Source organism: Micropterus salmoides, unplaced genomic scaffold, assembly GCF_014851395.1.
Source record: "Micropterus salmoides isolate LMB-PRFRI ecotype aquatic unplaced genomic scaffold, ASM1485139v1 Ms_hic_scaffold_16, whole genome shotgun sequence".
Classification (NCBI taxonomy): Eukaryota; Metazoa; Chordata; class Actinopteri; order Centrarchiformes; family Centrarchidae; genus Micropterus; species Micropterus salmoides.
Window position 1 is genome coordinate 11,670,475 of NW_024040707.1, and position 18,032 is coordinate 11,688,506.

The following is an 18,032-nucleotide window of genomic DNA, read 5'->3' on the forward strand; positions in this document are numbered from 1 at the left end:
TTACATCGTTCAATATTCCTTCCTTTGTGCTGTTATTCCACTCAGAAAGTTGACGCTAATTTTAGCAATGATGCCCACTAGAAGTTACATTTCGTGTAACAAAACCTTTCACGTTGTTTCAACACATGCTGAGTCATCAGCAGTTCTTACACATTCAGTGCTGTGGTCGTGCCACATTATAGAAATAAGGGGGTCTAATACTAAATAACTAGCATTAGCTGTCTCATGACAGCAAATGACCCAGACTGTGAAAACTCACAGCAACCGGTATTCCTAAAACGTCAGCACGTGCGTTACCCCGATTCGAATCACAACACGGAGTAACTAACAGCTGAAACTGAAATGAAATTACACATTATTTTCAGTGCATAACAACTGGAAATATTACACGTCATTTCTCCATTGACAGAATTCTCAGTAGAGTAAGTGTTTACGTAAGTTTTCCTTTTTAACTCACAAAGAAACAATGATACCACATGGACATTAAGCAATTGCTTAACCATTTGGTCTGTTTGTCTTCCACTATCTCAGCTATCTTTAAAGAGGGCTAGACCACCACATCTGAGAGAGAGAGCGAGAGAGTCTGCAATGACAAAGCACATGACTCTGGTGATCATGACAGCAAACTGCAAACAGCTTAGCAACATCAAGGCGCTGCACAGGCGTCATGCTGATCAGTTACATCATGAACAGAAATATATGCTACCAACTTCTGTGGTTCAAGGACAGGAAGCCGGAAGCAGCAAAACAACACACCGATGAGCCAGACACTGCGGATGGTGAGGGGCAAAAATAGAAGAACACTGTGATTTTACAAATACAAAGTAATACAACAATAATTGTCTCCAGTTTAACAGCATGAACCAACAGAATGGCAGCACTCTCAAACGATGCAGCACCTTTTCCAGTCCCACCTACATTGTTTGGTGTTAGAGGCATTTTACGGCCCGCGAAACAAGCCTTAATGATTTTCTGCAGACCTTTCATGTTTGGCACGGGAGGTGTTAGTTTCCTCTTCTACTGACAGTCAATGTTGTTTTTTTAATCACGAGTACGATCGTTCCCTTAATGTTTAACTTTGACCAGCAATTTGCATGCTAAAATTCGTCCTGGTCCTTGCTATATTTCACATGTTGGGCTATTCAGAAAGCTTGTTTTTGACCCTAGAATTCAGTAGATTTGTTGAAGTGTCAGAGGCGTCATTTCCAGATGTGGCTGAGGAAAGTGTTCTCTGCTGCACTCCCAAAAGGCACTTGTATAGCTTGAATAGCTTCAAGCTAACTCCAGCATGAGCCCTGATATGAAAGTCACCCTCTTTGTACATTCAAGTGGGATAATATCATTTGCTGAATGTGTCACAGTATGCTATGCATCACTACAAGTAACTATGAATCCAGACAGACAGTAAAAGGGCTGTTGTCGTCTGCAGGTGAGACAGAATTTGTACAACACAAATTATTACGCCTTATAGTAAGCGACAGGCCAAATGTGCTATAAAGCACAGTTAAGCTAGTTCAGCTGCATCTCATTCATTTGGATGAGGACATGATATTGATGGGCCCCACTACTCTGCCAAGTCACTTCTCTATTAATCAAGCTGTCTCTAAGTCTTTTTTTTTTTGCCTGAAAATGGCCATTTGTAATGTGGGCTGCGGTGTCACGGATAGTCTACAGCCTATTAGTGAAACAAGAACATCTTCTTGCAGAAATCTAATAAGATTAAATTCAAACAAATGTGATTTCTCTATCATCCATCCATCCATCCATTCTCTAAACCATTTATAAGCTAGGTCACCTAGCCAGTCTAATATAATAATAATGCCAGTCTATTGGCTGGCATTATTTTATCTTTTTACCATTCACAACAAAATTCCCCTGAAGAAAATAATATCCTTCATTCAATTTATATATCACAATATATCGCCCAGTATGACTGTACAGCTCTTTCATGTGTTTGCAATAGTTTTTGGACAACACATGGCATGTGGACATTTAAGTAATATAAAGCTGTTACACAGACATGTTACCAGGAGAATCTCATTGTTGGTTTTGGTTTTTGTTGATTTAGGGGGATTATTATAATAATAATGCTTATATGCAGCTATAGATTTTGAGGCTGTGTTCAGACCAATTTCAGCCCTGTTTCAGCCCTCCACTGAAAGTTGAACCCGAACATATTCCTGGTAGAGTACTTTGTAACTTGAACACTGTATTTCTACTCTTTACCTTGTCATGATAAAAGATAAAACAAATGCCTAGGTGATAACTTTACAGAGTTGTAAAATGTCTCATAGTATGATAAACCTGAGTGCAGTGTTTTAGCATCTGGTTAACCTTTACGCATAAATATCTTTCTCCAGCTGGATCTTGTTTCATGTTTCACTGACACCTGAAGCAAAACATCTCCACAAACACAGGACCTTGCCTTTTTCAATGCAGGACTGTTTTACATCTGTTTCAACTGGATAGATATTAGTTAATGGCCACACATTGGCTCCATCAAGCTACGAAGAGGCTCTACTTACTGCTTGGACTCTCCCACAACTTGGCCCCCCTCTGGGCAAATGTCTGCCAAGAGGAGTTGAGAGGGCAACACCCAGGAGTGAGCTTCAAACATCTTATTGATCTGACTGTGAGATCAAGCCCAAGAGGCCAGCCTGAAGTCTGAACCACCATGTTCATGTTCCTGTAGTCATGGAAGCCTCGAGACAGCAACAGACATGATAAATAGAGGAGAATTCATCTCCTTGGGGTGCAATCCTCTTAAACTGGTCAATTTGCCACAGCAACATTTATGAAACCTCGGTCAATATCACTGACAAAGTGAAGAAGGGTTTGTGCCATTAAAGCCTGGATAGCATCACACATAAATCTTACTCACAGTGGCAAGGTGGTCGGGAAAAAAAACCTTGATAAATGAAGTGATATGAGCGTCCTCTAAAACACTGTAAGTTTATTGTATTAGGGAGAGGTTGTGGCTGTGTGGGAGCATGAGTGGTTATCCATTTCAGGTGAGCCAGACCAGGGAGTATCAGCTGCAGCCATGCACTTCTCATTACTCTGGTCAGCCTGCTGTGAGCACTCCATCACACACAGCCATCATGCTGCTGTCAGGCCAGCTGCACCAAAACACACACACTCTCACACACACACACACACAGAAGGAACATTTGGTAACACAGCTTAATGCCGAGCCTCTCACACCGAGAGCTACTGTAAAAAACTACGATCAACTGCATCCGTGTTGCTCACATACGTGATGCATAGATTGATGCATAGTTGCTACACTTCAACTTATTCCCCTCACTGGATTGCTGTCTGCACTGCTGAGTTATAGCTTTAAGAAGGAATAGTAAAGACTGACTGGACAGTGACTGATGCTGTAATCAATACAAATCATCTGGACATTAAAGCCAGTACATTGTAGGGAAGCATTCATCACAGGGTTTATAAACTCTCATCAAATGATCAATTGACTGTGATCTAATGATTCATGATATATTAGCTTCTTTAATAAGAAGTAATAAGAAAACCCCCATAGCTGTTAAATCATGCCATTCAAAGCAGATGCAATTTATTTCAAGATTTTACTTTGATTAGGTCATTTTGTGAAGTGAAACTGCACTGGAATAAAGTGAAACTATCTCATTCAGAATTTTTACATATTTTACTAAATGTACTTGTTAACATGGATGTATTTAGCTGTAAAGAATTTAGATTCAAAGCTGGGTGATTCCTAATGACAAACCCACAGAGAATTATCACCCGATTGTGTAATACCCCTCCATTCTGCAAGCGTTTTCTGTCTTTCAGCTCATTGTTTTGCTTTTACAGCACCTCACTTTACTGCTTTGGTTCGCTCTCACTGCTATCTCATCAATGTCGTTTCCAGTCAGAGCAGGCAGCTGGTTTTAGCAAAAAAGCTGAAAGCAAATAGAACATAGTGAAGCATTTCAGAGCTAAATACAAATGTTTTCAAACAGAGCTAAAAGGAGATAAAAGGCGGTGAATATTGGACTCCCATTCATTGAGTGGACAGAAATTCGACTCCAAATAAATGTTAATGTTACTCCATTACTGCTGGATGTGTAAACAAGCAACTGTTTGCTAACAAATTTGATAAATTAACTTTATGAGGTGATAATGTGTCAATATTGTGTTTACATATTTTTTCTACTTCCCACTCATGGTCAAAACATCTGTTAATGCAGGTTTTATACGTTTTAAGGCCACAGTTTGGTAACGACCTAATATACAGTAGAATAAAAGCAATTCACATTTTATATTTTGTTTATGTCTTTGAAAAAAGATTTTTACAAATGTTATTATACATTCATTATAAACAATCTATAAACATTATTTTCTTTTGACTTGTATTTGAAAGTGACTTAAACCTGTTCTGAGAGACCATGCTGTATAGACTAGTTTCACTGTAATGGGAAATCAGATGTTTTGCTAGATTTATGTTTCAAAGAGATTTCATGTGTTAAACCTACAATTTTGCATGACCTAAATGTCTTAAATGACTGAAAAGTGATTTGATTAGGTGACTGGTAAGGCCCCTTCTTTTTCGATTACAGGCCTAAAGCAAGAGCTGTATGAGAGGAATTCAATTAGATTAGCCCTTTTTGTAGGATTTGGCATTGTTGTCTGACATTAAGACCACACAGGGCCACCCTCGGCCTATCATTAGCTTAAAGTGAGATTTGATATTGAGGGAATTACAAACTGAAGAATAGTGAAAACCATTTTATTGCTCTAATACTATAATAAAAAGAAAAGGAAACAGCTGTGTGCAGAAATCTCAAAGTGGCATTGGCTTAAACTAATAATCTGACAGCTATTGTTACTGTGGTTTTTCCACTCTTGGGCTTCGGCTATGTATACAGCCCTATTGCACAGAATATAAAGAACTGGCCAATTTTCGCTTCTAGTAGCTGAATGTGCTTCTGTTTGATTATTAAATAATCTATTTTATTGCATGCCTTCTGTTATGTAGATATCCAAAGTGACTTACAATTGCTATTTATGTCAGAGGTCTGAGGCACACCTAGGGGTAAAGTGTCTTGCTCAGGGGTTCGAAGCCAGGTCTCCTCACACCAAAGGCATGTGTGTCTTATCCACTGCTCCATCACAACCCATAACAATTGTAAGTCACTTTGGATTAACAAAAAACGCTTCAGCTAAATGAATAAATGTTTTGTGATTCAGTGACTTCAGAGTCTGGCTGCAAAGAATAATTCCTGACATCAGCACTACCGGTTGATCACATCAAATAACATGCTTTGAGTCAGCTAGCTGGCTGGCTAGTTAGTTAGAGGGCAATGATTCAGATTTACTTCTGAGGCAAACTCATGCATATCCTGCAGTGGTTTCTGCTGATGAGCAGATTTGCTGGAACCAGAGGATGATACATTAAGTGATAAGCGGCTGGTTAAAAAAAAAGAGGGATTTATGTGTTATCTGTAATCTGTTAGTGGGTCCTGATAAGATAAAGGGTTACTTAGTTAAGCTGTTTTGACAGGAAATGAATGAAGGGGGTGAAACAACATAAAAATATTATAGTCTGTCTAATTTAATCAAACAAAACTATAGTCTCGAAACAGACTTTTGAGACTTAGTTGTTTTTACAAGGTGACTTCTAGACTTGTTATTTTAAAAAAGCCCTCAAAATGTTTTACTAATAGGGGAGGGAACACCATAAGATGTGTCCTTTTTCCTTTGACTGTGTCATTGATGGTCTCGGTAAGCTGGGATGGTGTACCACTGGGAAGAGAGCAGCCATATGTCATAAGGGAAAAAATAATGTTCACTATTAGCATACCAAACACCAAGCACATAAATAATGCAAAAGTTGAACAGTTTCTCTGTTCAAGGATACATCACTCAGAACCAGGGATCAGCATTTTGGGTGCCAGCATACTGAAAAGTCTTTGATAATCAAATGCTGAATGCAAATCCCGACCACATGTTGAGGCAGAGGGGAGGCCTTGATCTCAGAACAAAGCGGGCTCAATCAATAGAGGAGGTGTCCCATGAATCAAACCCAGCCAGAACCGATGCTGATGAGTTTTGGAGGATTGATTTCCTTGTGAGGTGCGGCCTCTATACCCTTAAGTGCAATATAAAAGACTTACAAGCACAAAATCAAGGTGTGAAGACCCTTGGCCTCTGACTCGATAAAATAACAAAGCCAATCTTTTGTGAAAGTTTTGCATTTTGTTTGGTTTAATAATTGGGATAAAAAGAGGAGTGCCATCATTGCATGTATGGCTGAGCTCTTGCAGTTTGCCGGCCTGTGAATTAGTAGATCTTCCACCTAGCCACTGCAAAAATGTTCATGAACTTCTATTGATTTATTTTAAAGTGTACCCACTCAGTTCAAAAAACGAGATAACTGAGTGGAGGTACTCTGGGTCTGTAATCCAGTCTTGGGCTGCCAAGTCATATGGATCTGCTTTGTTTATGGGTATTAGTTTGTTCAAACACTGTTTCTTGGCAGTGACATTCAATTCCTCCCACTAGGGTCCCTTTTCTATTTTGTTTCCCTTCTCCATCTCTTCGCTTCTCCATCACATTTTACCGATTTAAACAACTTTGTGGCCAAACTAAACAAAAGGTAATCAGCTAACCACCATAGTAATTGGGAGGCTCACAAGTAAAAAGTGCTCATACTTCACAAGAAGATGCCCCCGTCTCAAAACAGTGGGACGTACCTTCAGATTCCCATACGTATGGCAAAGAAAAACGTAAGGTTAGATAGCTTTTTTGTTCTATCATGGCTGCTTAGGTTACAAACTTGTTTTGGGGTTTATGTTTTTACTTTTAACATTGCAAACTTCTAGGCTGATGACCAACCAGTGTGTTTGGCAAATGCTATCTCAGCTAACATTGCTAGAGTGTGAACTCCCCAAATAGAAAACAAAAACCATGACAGACCTAGTTAACATTAGGCTAAACTCTGACACCCAGGACCTGCTTCCACATTGAATATTTACTAGCAGTGAAAAGGGCTTTTTTAACACAAATCCCACAAACTATTCTTAATTAGTGATGTGCTAATGTGTGGCCTTGACATTAATGCTAGGTTATTACTGTAGGTAGTAAACTAGTTATCTGATTGGGCAATGATTGCAGCCTACATCAGAGCAGACAAACACATTTTTTAAAAACATTTCTCACATTTATGCTCTTGTGTTTCTGGTTTTGGAAAGTCTCCAGTACAGCATTATGTACACCGAGTCAGCATGTGGAGAAATACAAAACTTGACAGGTAGATAAGCTATGCTGTTGAGATGAGTTAAACGTTCAAGAGAGATTGTGATATAGATGCATTTCTGTCCAAAAATGTCAGCGTCATTTAAATCAACTATATCAACAGAAATTAATCACTAATAACGCTTCACCATAACCACCATTACTTTAGCTGACATTTCCTCTGTGGTACACCTGTTTGGCTGAGTCTACTCTGCCTTTAAGGCTTCAGCTTGTGATAAATAAGCCTGTTTACCCTTAGGAACAGCTAATTTCAAACCCAGACCTCCCTAATTTTTAAATACATTTTTGGTCAGGTACTTTTTCCATTTCTTCCAGGCTGCTGCAACCAGCAACATGAAAAAAAAGGGAATATTGCACCGTATTGTTTAGCAAAAACTCATTAAGTAAAACCTGAATGAGAAAGGAGTAGAGGAGAAAGTCTGAGTCAAACTAAAATTTGAGATGATTTTCATAGCGACAGACACGGTGCCAGGATGGCAAGAACGTTAGAAAGAAAGAACAGACTGTAACAAGGGCAGACACAAGGAGAAACACTTAAGAACACAACGGAGAAAAGAAATGAACAGGGAGCATTTAGGATAGAAAACTGGCAGCAGAGTGTGAAAAATAAAAGTAGGTAAACAGAAATGCGTGGGAGTACCATAGGCAAAAACGATTGTACAGGATGAATGAGAGAATATAAGTGATGAGTGGAGGCTGCTGCTCGACAGGCCTGCCAAGCTTGATGTATGGGCCTGTTATCCTCCAGGACCAAATGCATTATCAAAAACACTGAGACAACATGTCAATATGTCTCTCTGTGAGCACATGACTAACAAAACTAGTGCGTGTCAGTGTCTCCGACTCATGCCTGGAGAATCTCTCACTCCTGTGGCGTGCGATACATGGAGCAGGTGGGAGGGGGGTCTAAGAAACCATGATGACTGAAATGTGATGCCTTAAAGTTAGATTTAGTGGGAAATAGCAAACCGCACAGCAGGACCCTCGCTACAACCACAGCACAACAAAGCCAAGCATTGTCTACCACTTTATGTAATATTACATCAATGAACCACGAAGTAAAGCTCTAATAATAACGTGTTTTATCTGTGATTTCTTGTGTTGTGTTGGGTTTTGAAGCATGGCAATACATGAACAGATGAGCTGATGCTATGAAGACTTAAAACAGAATCATTATCAGGTGACTTTTCAAAGGCAGTGCAGTTTCATCTTATTGTCATACTGATTGAATAAAGGCCAGCAGTGATGACATAGCAGCAGGGTGTGAGAGGAGAGTTTATCCTCTGGCCTCAAGGAGGGACAAAGGATAATGGCAATGAGTGCACAGAGAAAGAATACATAAACATGTCTCTGCTCAGCTCTTTTCCATGCTTATACAATCATCCCTGCCTTCCATTTATTGCGCATATAAACCTCGCTTTACTTTAATGCTTTGAATACTGGGATAAGGAAGAGGGAGAGCTTGAAAGCCCCCCAGGTTGAGTTTGAGATCTCAATGAGGTTCTTAATGAAAGTCCATCAGCTTGTTTTTCCGTCTCTTAGACAGCAAATCAGGACAGAGCATACTCAGTAAATAGTTTGTTGGGATGAAACAAAGATCACATGCTTTTGAGCTATCTTTTTGCTCAACAGGCTTACTTAACAGCTTTGGCTGTCCCAAGTCCAAGTCAAGTCTCAAGTTCTTTAGTGCAAGTCTGGGTCAAGTCCTTGTAAATCTTCCCAGGTCTCTGATTGGTAACTATTAAATGATGCTGCATTTGAAAATATTCTTTTTGAATGGAGTGTTGTTCTAGGTACAGATTCCACATAGACCCCGTGTAAAACCACAACTTGTGGATTTTGGGCTAGTTTCCATATTTCAGTGTCACTTGTTACTCTGGTCCCCTCGCTATCCACGATGTGCTTTGCTCCCTTGCAATAATCTAAGATTGCCGACTTCAGGTTTTCTTGGCTGGCTTGTTTTTCCTTCTCTGTGTTTTGGAGTGTGTACTCCAGAAGACTCCTATTCACACTTTTTTCATGTTGTCTTTTCCCAGCCTGTCTCACAGACATGTGTTTTTGCTCCAAGACAGGTGCTGGATCTTAATAAATGACGTCACTTTATTTCTCACTGTCAGTTTTATCCTTGGATTGCACTGTACGTCCCCACCTGTGATGCCTCTAAGAAAGGCGGTAGAGCTACAGCCAAAACTGTCAGGGTAAACAATCAAATATGCTAGCCTGACAGTTCCCGACATCTGGGACTAGTGGAACCATTTCCAAGTAAGATCATATTTAAAATGACTAGAAGAAAATACACACTGGAGTTACAGCTACAGTATCCGCCATACTTCAAAATCACAGGTCAGTGTTTTTTTAAAGAATGCTTTTATTTGACAGCTGTTTGTACCTGTTTACTTCAACTACAGTCTCCAATCGTTATAAACAGTATTCAGTGGATTTGTACATTGAATCGGTTTGAATGAGGGAACAGTCTTCTTCCCCTCACATGCTTCATGATGATACTGATAATGGCCTCCTTTATGTTTCCTTTTCTTTATACATCCGTATAAAAACTTGCTTTGCTGTGCTGTACAACACACCTCCTTTGCTTGAATCATGACATTCAGCTTCTGATGCTTGCCCACATTTCAGTCATCGTTGGGAGGAGACAGAGCTGGCAACCTCACATCAGCCATCCAGGGACAATGCGGCAGGCAGGCAGGCAGGCAGGCAGGCAGCTATACTACAGTAGTGGCATGGCAGGTTCAGCTGAAGGAGAGGCACTGACACACATACTAATGAGACTCTACGCAGCGCAGTGACCAAGCGTATGCAGGAGCATCAGGCAGAAACAATCACACAGCTACCAGAGAGCATATTGCCTCATGGAAACCTTCCTCTCCCCACCATTCAGGGGGGGAAAGTTGTTTGCTTTTTTCTCATTCCATCTCAATCCTCTCAACGTTTTGTTTTTTTTAAATGGACAAATCTATTGGGCGCCAAGCATTCATAACAACACAGCCACAACAACAACGACCACACATCAATCTTATTTCCACAGGAACAACAACCACTGCTGGTTATTTAGTTCAGGAATATCCTGCAGGCAGAGCACCGACTGTCTGCTCAATTACAAATTATTCAAATGAAATGAAATGTCATGAAACATGAAATATATATGAAATCAAATGAAACATTGGAGGTACAAGCTACTAAACTCATTCCAATATTTTATCTGATGTGTTGGCAAGAAGGCAAAAAACACTTTACATCTGCACACTGAAGTGATGTTCTAAAAAGCACATTTTAGAAGATTTTGTCTTAATGTTAATCAAGCATACTATATGAAAAGGAGAATATATTTTCTTTGTTTAGGCCTGTTTAATCAATTACACACAAGACAGCTCCTTAAGCAAGGTTTGGGGACGATCATGGTCCGTTGGTTGGAAACAGAAAACAAAAATAAGTCTCCAGTGTTAAAGTCTCGTGTTTTCACCCATCGATCCCAACCTTCATGGACTTTGTCACTCTATAGCAACATCATCTGACTTCCTCCTTTGCCCCGGGCCACTAGAGGGCTTTGTCACTTGAATGTAAACATATGTCATTTTGGGGCACATGTTGAAATGACTGATACTGTCATTGGTAGAGGACAAATCAGGCAAAGACAACATATGGATTATCTTTTTCCCAGCTGAGTTGACCCAACAAAAATGCAATGTCAAAATGTTGGTGCTGTGCTAAATTAATCTTTTTAGAAGCATCAGTGGGTAATACCTTTTTATAGAAATTTCAAATGAAGACAATTTCAATGTCTGTTTTTGCATGTTTGGTATTTCGTTTTTTTCTCTCGACACAAATATTTGGTATAAGCCACCCACCAAAACTTGGAGCTTAAATACAACCAGTGAAAATAGGGCAGAACTTTCTGAGGATTTCTCAGCTTGCATGTGTGCTTCTGTGTGCTATATAAATTAAAATAGAACAGGAGGATGAGAGAGAGATGAAGCGATCGAGGAAGCAAGTGTGCAAACAGTGACCGTTGGGAGCCCTTGAAATTCTCCAGATGAAATTCATTACCACCCCCAACAGATTAATAAAGAGTGAGATTGCCTTGTGATGACGGACAGATGCTCTCCATGCAGGTGGCAAATCTGAGGCTATCATCAGTTCTGTCATTAGTTAGCTCCTAATGCTATGCATGCTCCTATACCTATACCTATTGAATGTATAGCATTCAAGAGGAAGGCAGCTCCTTCATCAAGGACCTACAATAATACTTCCAGACACCATCCCTCTGGGAAAAGTAGGAACTGCTGTACATCTCCATGTCATCCAGGATGTGCCCTCCAGCCTCCTGTGAGGCTCAGGAGCATCTTGCTGCCCCATTACCTGCCAGTCTTCAGGAACAGCTGCCTCTTTCCTGCTGTGAATTATGCAACAGTGGTGTTTACAGTGAAGGCACACTGCCTGTAGAAACACAAACAAGAACGTATACCCTCAGTAGGGTGAGGATGGAGGCAGAGTGAGAGTCTGCTCCTGCTGTCCTACAGTTAGCAGAACAGGATTGTACAACAGACAGCTCAGGGTGACCTGCTCATTGACTGATGCTCCATGCAGAAGGATGACAACGAGACCGGAGGTCAAGTCATGTTGAAGAAATCTAAGCAATACAGACAGCCTGCTGTGGGTACAGTGACGTTTAGGTACACACAAACACAAGACAGCAGAGGATTTGCAGAACTCAGTTCTTTGCCTGGGTTGCTAATCCTGCCGCAGTGACAGAGCAACACAAGTTTCTCTATTGCATCACACATCTTCTCTCTAAACACAAAGCACTGGTGTCCATTAGCCCATGTTAATGAACAAGTAACAAATAAGTCTATTAAAAACTGTGGTTGGTCCTAGATACTATCTTGTGTGTCCCTGATTTTATCTTTTAAATGTTTCCGTTGTTATACTCTGTTCAACTAATGAGGAGACGGTTATGACAGTATGAATGAATAGTGTTAATATGACAAGTTCTCATGAAACTGTGTGTTATTAATTACTAATGTTACTTTGAGTGCTACACAACGAGCTCCACTTGCAAAGAGTGTGAATGCACATGAATAATATATTGTACATAAGATATAATAGTGAAGCACAGACACAAAGGCAGCCATCATATTCTTTAATGCAGTTGTTAAGTTTAAGAGTATGAAGATGTGACCACATTGTCATGCAAATCTCTTGCAATACTAATCACTAAGATAAAACGGAGAGTACTAGATAGTGTACCAACTTAGTTTGGGTGGATTCGTACCTCATGGATTAACAATGAATAAAACACAGTGGTTAGCAAATTGAAACACTTAGGCTGACAAAATGTACAACTGAGAAAATAGACCAGGTGCACAGAGGACCGAAACCTTAATAAAGAACACACCTGTGATAAACTATTTAGCTTCAAGGTTATAGTGAGGGCGAGTGATCATGAGAGTGTTGTGTTTAGCAGTCCTGGGGGATGTGTTGCATCTATCTGTGAAAAGGGAGACAGGCTTCAAATTGCCTCACTGCTGAGGATGACACAGTGCACTACCACTCCTTCCAGCTACAGTTTGTAGTGTGTGTGTGTGTGTGTGTGTGTGTGTGTGTGTGTGTGTGTGTGTGTGTGTGGGAAGAGGGGATGCGGGTGTGTAATGTCACAAGGTTGAATGTAGTTCTTGACTCTTTGTGGCCCTGACAGTGAAGGGGCTGTGTGGGTGTGCTTGAGAGTCTCTCCTGACCAAACATGGTTGCGAGCTACTAGAGTAGTAAACAAAACATGGGGGCAGCAAAACTTGTATAAACCAGCTACAAAAACCCATTAAAACCAAATAAGATCAAACGATTAATCCTCAAAGATGAATTAACATTCCCACAAAGATCATACAAGGTTAAAGATTGACTAGGTGTTCATGGATAAAACCATAAAATATGTTAAGAGAAAATCATAAGGCCACCTGTGTTATGTTTTTTATCAACAGCATGCAATGACGAGCATTTTCTAATTTTTTGTTTATAATGCATTTCATGGTGGATTAGAAAGGGGACGCACAAAGTTATCTTTTAACTCATTATTTTGATTAACTCTCATCAGTGTTGTTTTCAGCCACAGCAGGCATCTGTTTTCTCTAAACCCACTGTATACTGCCAGTCCAGCACCAAACAGCAGACAGACAGAGTTAGTAAATAGCTGATGAACATAGTGGAGCATTTAGCTGCTAAAGAGCCAGATACTTCCTACAGGAGTTGGTGGAGATCAAAGACAGAGCTAAATTTATCTGTAGCTAGAAGCACGACTCCATATGAGTGATAATGTTAATGATTAAGTTGCCCCTTGTCTGCTGGATGGGATGTGTAAATAAGCAACTGCTTGTACTGCCATATCAGTTTCATAAGGTGATGATATGTCAGTGTTGTTTTCAAAACTTATTTCTGCTGTCCTCAAGTGGCCATAAAAATCAGTTTTTGATAGTTAAAGAATCTAAAACCCTCCCCTGTGGTAAAAAAAAAGTTTACAAAAATTAGGCAAGTAACACAAAATTCCTAAGTAGGTTACTGAGAAACAAGTAAGAAACAAATCAAGACAACAACGTGCCAATTGCTGAATAACTAATAAGTAGATCCTCAACAACTCTGAAGTGGCCAAAAATCAGTTATCACAACACATATTTCATTTGTTCTCCTTAGAGTATCAGCTCTTGCAATAACAACTTTTAGAAACATTTTTTATTCATTCTTAAGCACTCAAAGTGATAGCAAAGATCATTGTCTTGGTTAAATATTATTATTATACAGTATTACAGACTGGATTGAACGCAGCAGGTGATACAGCATTCGCAATAACCAGACTTGAGACTTGACTTGGACTCTAGCTCAAAAACTTGTAAGCATCTCTGCTAGGTGCATGTATTGTTGATAGTTTTGCATTTAATGCACACTGCAATCAAAAGTTATATCTCTGTAGTTTTCTAACTTTTTTGTTATCTCAAGCTATGGCAGTGAATTTATGTTATTATGCAAGATCTTGACACTGTGCACAGTCAGGATTAAGTCACAGCAAAGCCATGGTGTGATTTCCCAATCTCCAACTCAAGCTTAGTTTAATCTGCAGTTCACAAAGGGCTGCAGTTTTCCTTCCTGAAATCCTCCACTCAAATGAGTGTGTGTGTGTGTGTGTGCGTGTGTGTGTGTGTGTGTGTGTAGAATGTATGTGTGTGTCTGCCCGCTGCCGTTTGAATTATTACTTTACCAGCTAATATAGACAGTAAATGCTAGTTGAAGTGACTTAATGTTTGTTGAGTTCGATGCTGCCTGCACACTTATGGCATGACAGCTGCACATTGTGTGTACCCTCCATGTACAACACTTTTATGTGTGTGTGTGTTTTAGGTAAATAATTTAACTGGAGCAGGATACTGACTGCCGTGTTACTGATGTTGCTGTAGAGACACATTAACATATTAAAGGTCAGTGTCCTCCTTGAGAAATAGTAGGTTCTTTAAAAATTTAAGGCCTAATTATGAGAGGGGGACATTTTATTGAGTACGAAGACCTATATTTTCTTTTTTATACTATGACAATCTCTCCTGGTTAATGTGGGTTGAAACGGCTAATCACAAAGGCGTGAGGAACTCTCCCAGTCTAGCTGTTATGTTTTGGATGCCACATGTCTTGTTCAGGGAAAACTGTTATCTCAAGTTTACCAATCACTATCACTTCTTCAAGAGTTTTCAAAAGGTGGATATCCATTTTAGAAATTATCCCTAAGACTATGTTCAGTGCCAAAGAAGTAGTGTGTCCTTTATTTAGGGAGGCAGGAAATGGAGGGTGTGGAGGGTTGGGGTAGCTGACTGACTTTCATGCAGGAGACCACAGATTGTGCCTCATCAGGGACTAGCATTTAATGTTTCTGTTTTTATTACCATAACCTTAACCACGATCTTCCCCTAACCTTACCCAAGTGTTTTTATTGCCTAACCCTAACCATACCATAACCATATTGTTCATCTAAATGCGTATAGAAAACAAGACAACAGTCATTCTATGCGTTTTCATACGCGATTGTCAGCCTTTTTCATTTTTGGAGGAGAGAAATGGAACAGAAAGGAGCTGATCCAGTCCAGGACTGAAATCTTAAGAATTATAACTAAGAAAAAAAACAAAATAAAAACAATTTTGCCCCATAATAATAGTCCAATATTGTTTTTCAGGTCAGTAGGGTTGAATATCTATTTTAGCAAACAGGCTTAATTATTGCATAAGAAATGCAACCACAGGCATATCTACTCACAATCACTCTTAGTCAGATGTGTTAATTATCTCAAATGACATGTGGGACACTGATACTGTTGTCTGTGCATGAAATAATGTGGAGCCATACATTTCAAAAGGTGAAAACAAGCTTCAGTTGTGGGGAGTGAGAAGTGGAGATGGCAACAGGCGAGATAACACGAGATGCCAGGTCCATATGGTGCTTGGGGGACGGGGCTGTGACACAGGCACACCCGGGGTCAGGTCTCGGTTTGAGTGAATGTAATCAGTGGCAGAAACCAGAAGGCAGACATCCCATGGTGTTAATCTTTAGAGGGCTCAGATCTGCTCTCTGACTCCTTATCAAGCCCGCTGTCTGTGAGCGCCGATGCCCTTGAAGTGAAGCGACATATGAACACCAAGCTAAGCTAAGACAACCAACCACTAGTCAGTAAGTAAAATATATGACATAACCATACTAATGACACAATCAGTTTAACTTGGCGAGAGGCAGTCTTGCTGCACGCACTTTAAGACAATTAATTGTTTTTCCTGCACAATGCAGCAAGAACATGATATTAACTCTCAATGAACACACACATTTTCCATCCATCTTTTCTGCGTGCTTGTTTTTGTTTGCCACAATGTTCCCACATGCTTGGCCGTCAACACATTAAAGTCAACATGGGAGTGTTTCTCATTCATCCTGCTGTTGTCTGGAATATGTATGTGAATTTATGCATTTGATTTGGACCTGCCAGAGGGAAGCAGGTTTCCAAAAGGCAAAAATCTGTTTTGAACACCATGTTTTCTTATATTTACACAGAAGTAATTAAAGCCAACTTGTGATTCAAGGGCAGCGGATATTACAGTGGAACCCTGTGAGCTCTGTCCCTGTCCAAAAAGTTTTTTTATATACACACAACCACCCACAGACACAATCACCAAGTACTGCCCCAGAAATTCAAACGAAGGTTATAGAAATTCTCTTTGTAGTTGCAAAACAAAATATCCCTGAGCTTTGAATATCACCCTGCATTATTTCCACAGCGTCCTCTGTGCTTCTTTGTATTGCTTCTTCTTTCACACAGCAAATGCCCCTCAGTCATGTTAGGCAGCGTCTCCATCAAGGCTGGTTTACTGTAGTTCTTGACTTGCTATGACAATTAGTTGGAAATTGTAAACTGCAAGCAGGACAAATAAACCAAATCTTCATAAACTGTTTATTCAAATTTCCATTTCATTTAAACACAATTTAATGTTTACAGTATCACAAGAAAACAATTATCTTTCGGATGTTAAATGAAACATATGGACTGCCATAAAAATATTGACACAAACAAACAGCTGTTGCTGGGATCTTCCCCACATTGGACACATGAGACATAATTAATCACCAGGGGACACAGACTCATTAATTGCTGTGTGCTGATTAATTGTCCCTGGTGAGGAACGTTCAGCTTAACATGCAAATTTGTGTTAGAGGATCCATTCAGCGACACAGCCCAAGCAGGGACTTATTGTAAAATGACACATGCAGGGAGATAACAAGACGCTTGTCAGGGGCCTACTGTAAAACAGTTGTTTCTATTTTGAGCTCTTATACAAGAAGTGGAAAATGTGAGATGTTACTACTTGGATTTGACAAATACTGAGAGAGTGCTGAGATGCAAGGAGGAAAGAGAGTTCTATGGTGTGACATTGAAGACAAACCGCTAAACAGGAGACGAGAGGAGAGGAGAAGAGAAGAGAGGAGAGGAGAAGTGAGGACAGGAAGAGGAGGGGAGATGACAGGAAAAGAAGAAGAGAGGGGATGAGAGGAGAAATGAGGAGAGGAGGAGGAAGAGGAGATGAAATCATGAAAAGGAGAGGAGACAAAACAATGAAAGGAGAGATTAGAAAAGAGGACAAAAGAGGAGAGGAGAAAAGAGGAGAGATAAAAGAAGACATGAAGAGGAAAGGGAAGAGGAGACGAGATTAAAAAAGAGGAGGGAAGAAGAGACAAGGGGAGATGAGAGGAGAGGAAAGAGGAGAGGGGAGAAGATTGTTGAGCACAGTGACCTGATGGCAGGAAAGGTTACTGACTCAGCAGTCCCCAACAGCATCAGAGCAGGCAGACTTTAATCACCTGCAAATACTTTATCAGTTCCTGCATGAGACGGACTGAGAGCGGCATCGCCAAGGTCATAAAATCTTTCCCCATTGAAGTCATATAGAGTGAGATGAGCCACTGTCCTTAGAGATGAAATCACCAACCATTTTGCACTCTGCTCGAGTCCTCTTTATCCACAAATTTGAGAGGACGCCGATGAGACAACAGCTGATCAGATGGTGCACTAAGACGCTTCATCAATGGTAAGCAGGAAGTGTACACATGGCTGAGGTTCATGAGTTACACTAACGACTTGTTGCTATGGTAAATATAGAGCAACAACAGCTTGAAATTATATATCTACTGCAAACCATTTTATCTGAGTCAAACTTAGTCACACAGG

General features: G+C 40.1%; 1 protein-coding gene across 2 annotated transcripts in view; it reads right to left on the reverse strand.

The window, feature by feature from the left end:
- dlgap4a (discs, large (Drosophila) homolog-associated protein 4a) overlaps positions 1 to 18,032 on the reverse strand; it is a 100,851-nt gene that overhangs the window by 77,241 nt on the left and 5,578 nt on the right. The gene's annotated exons all lie outside the window — the stretch shown is intronic.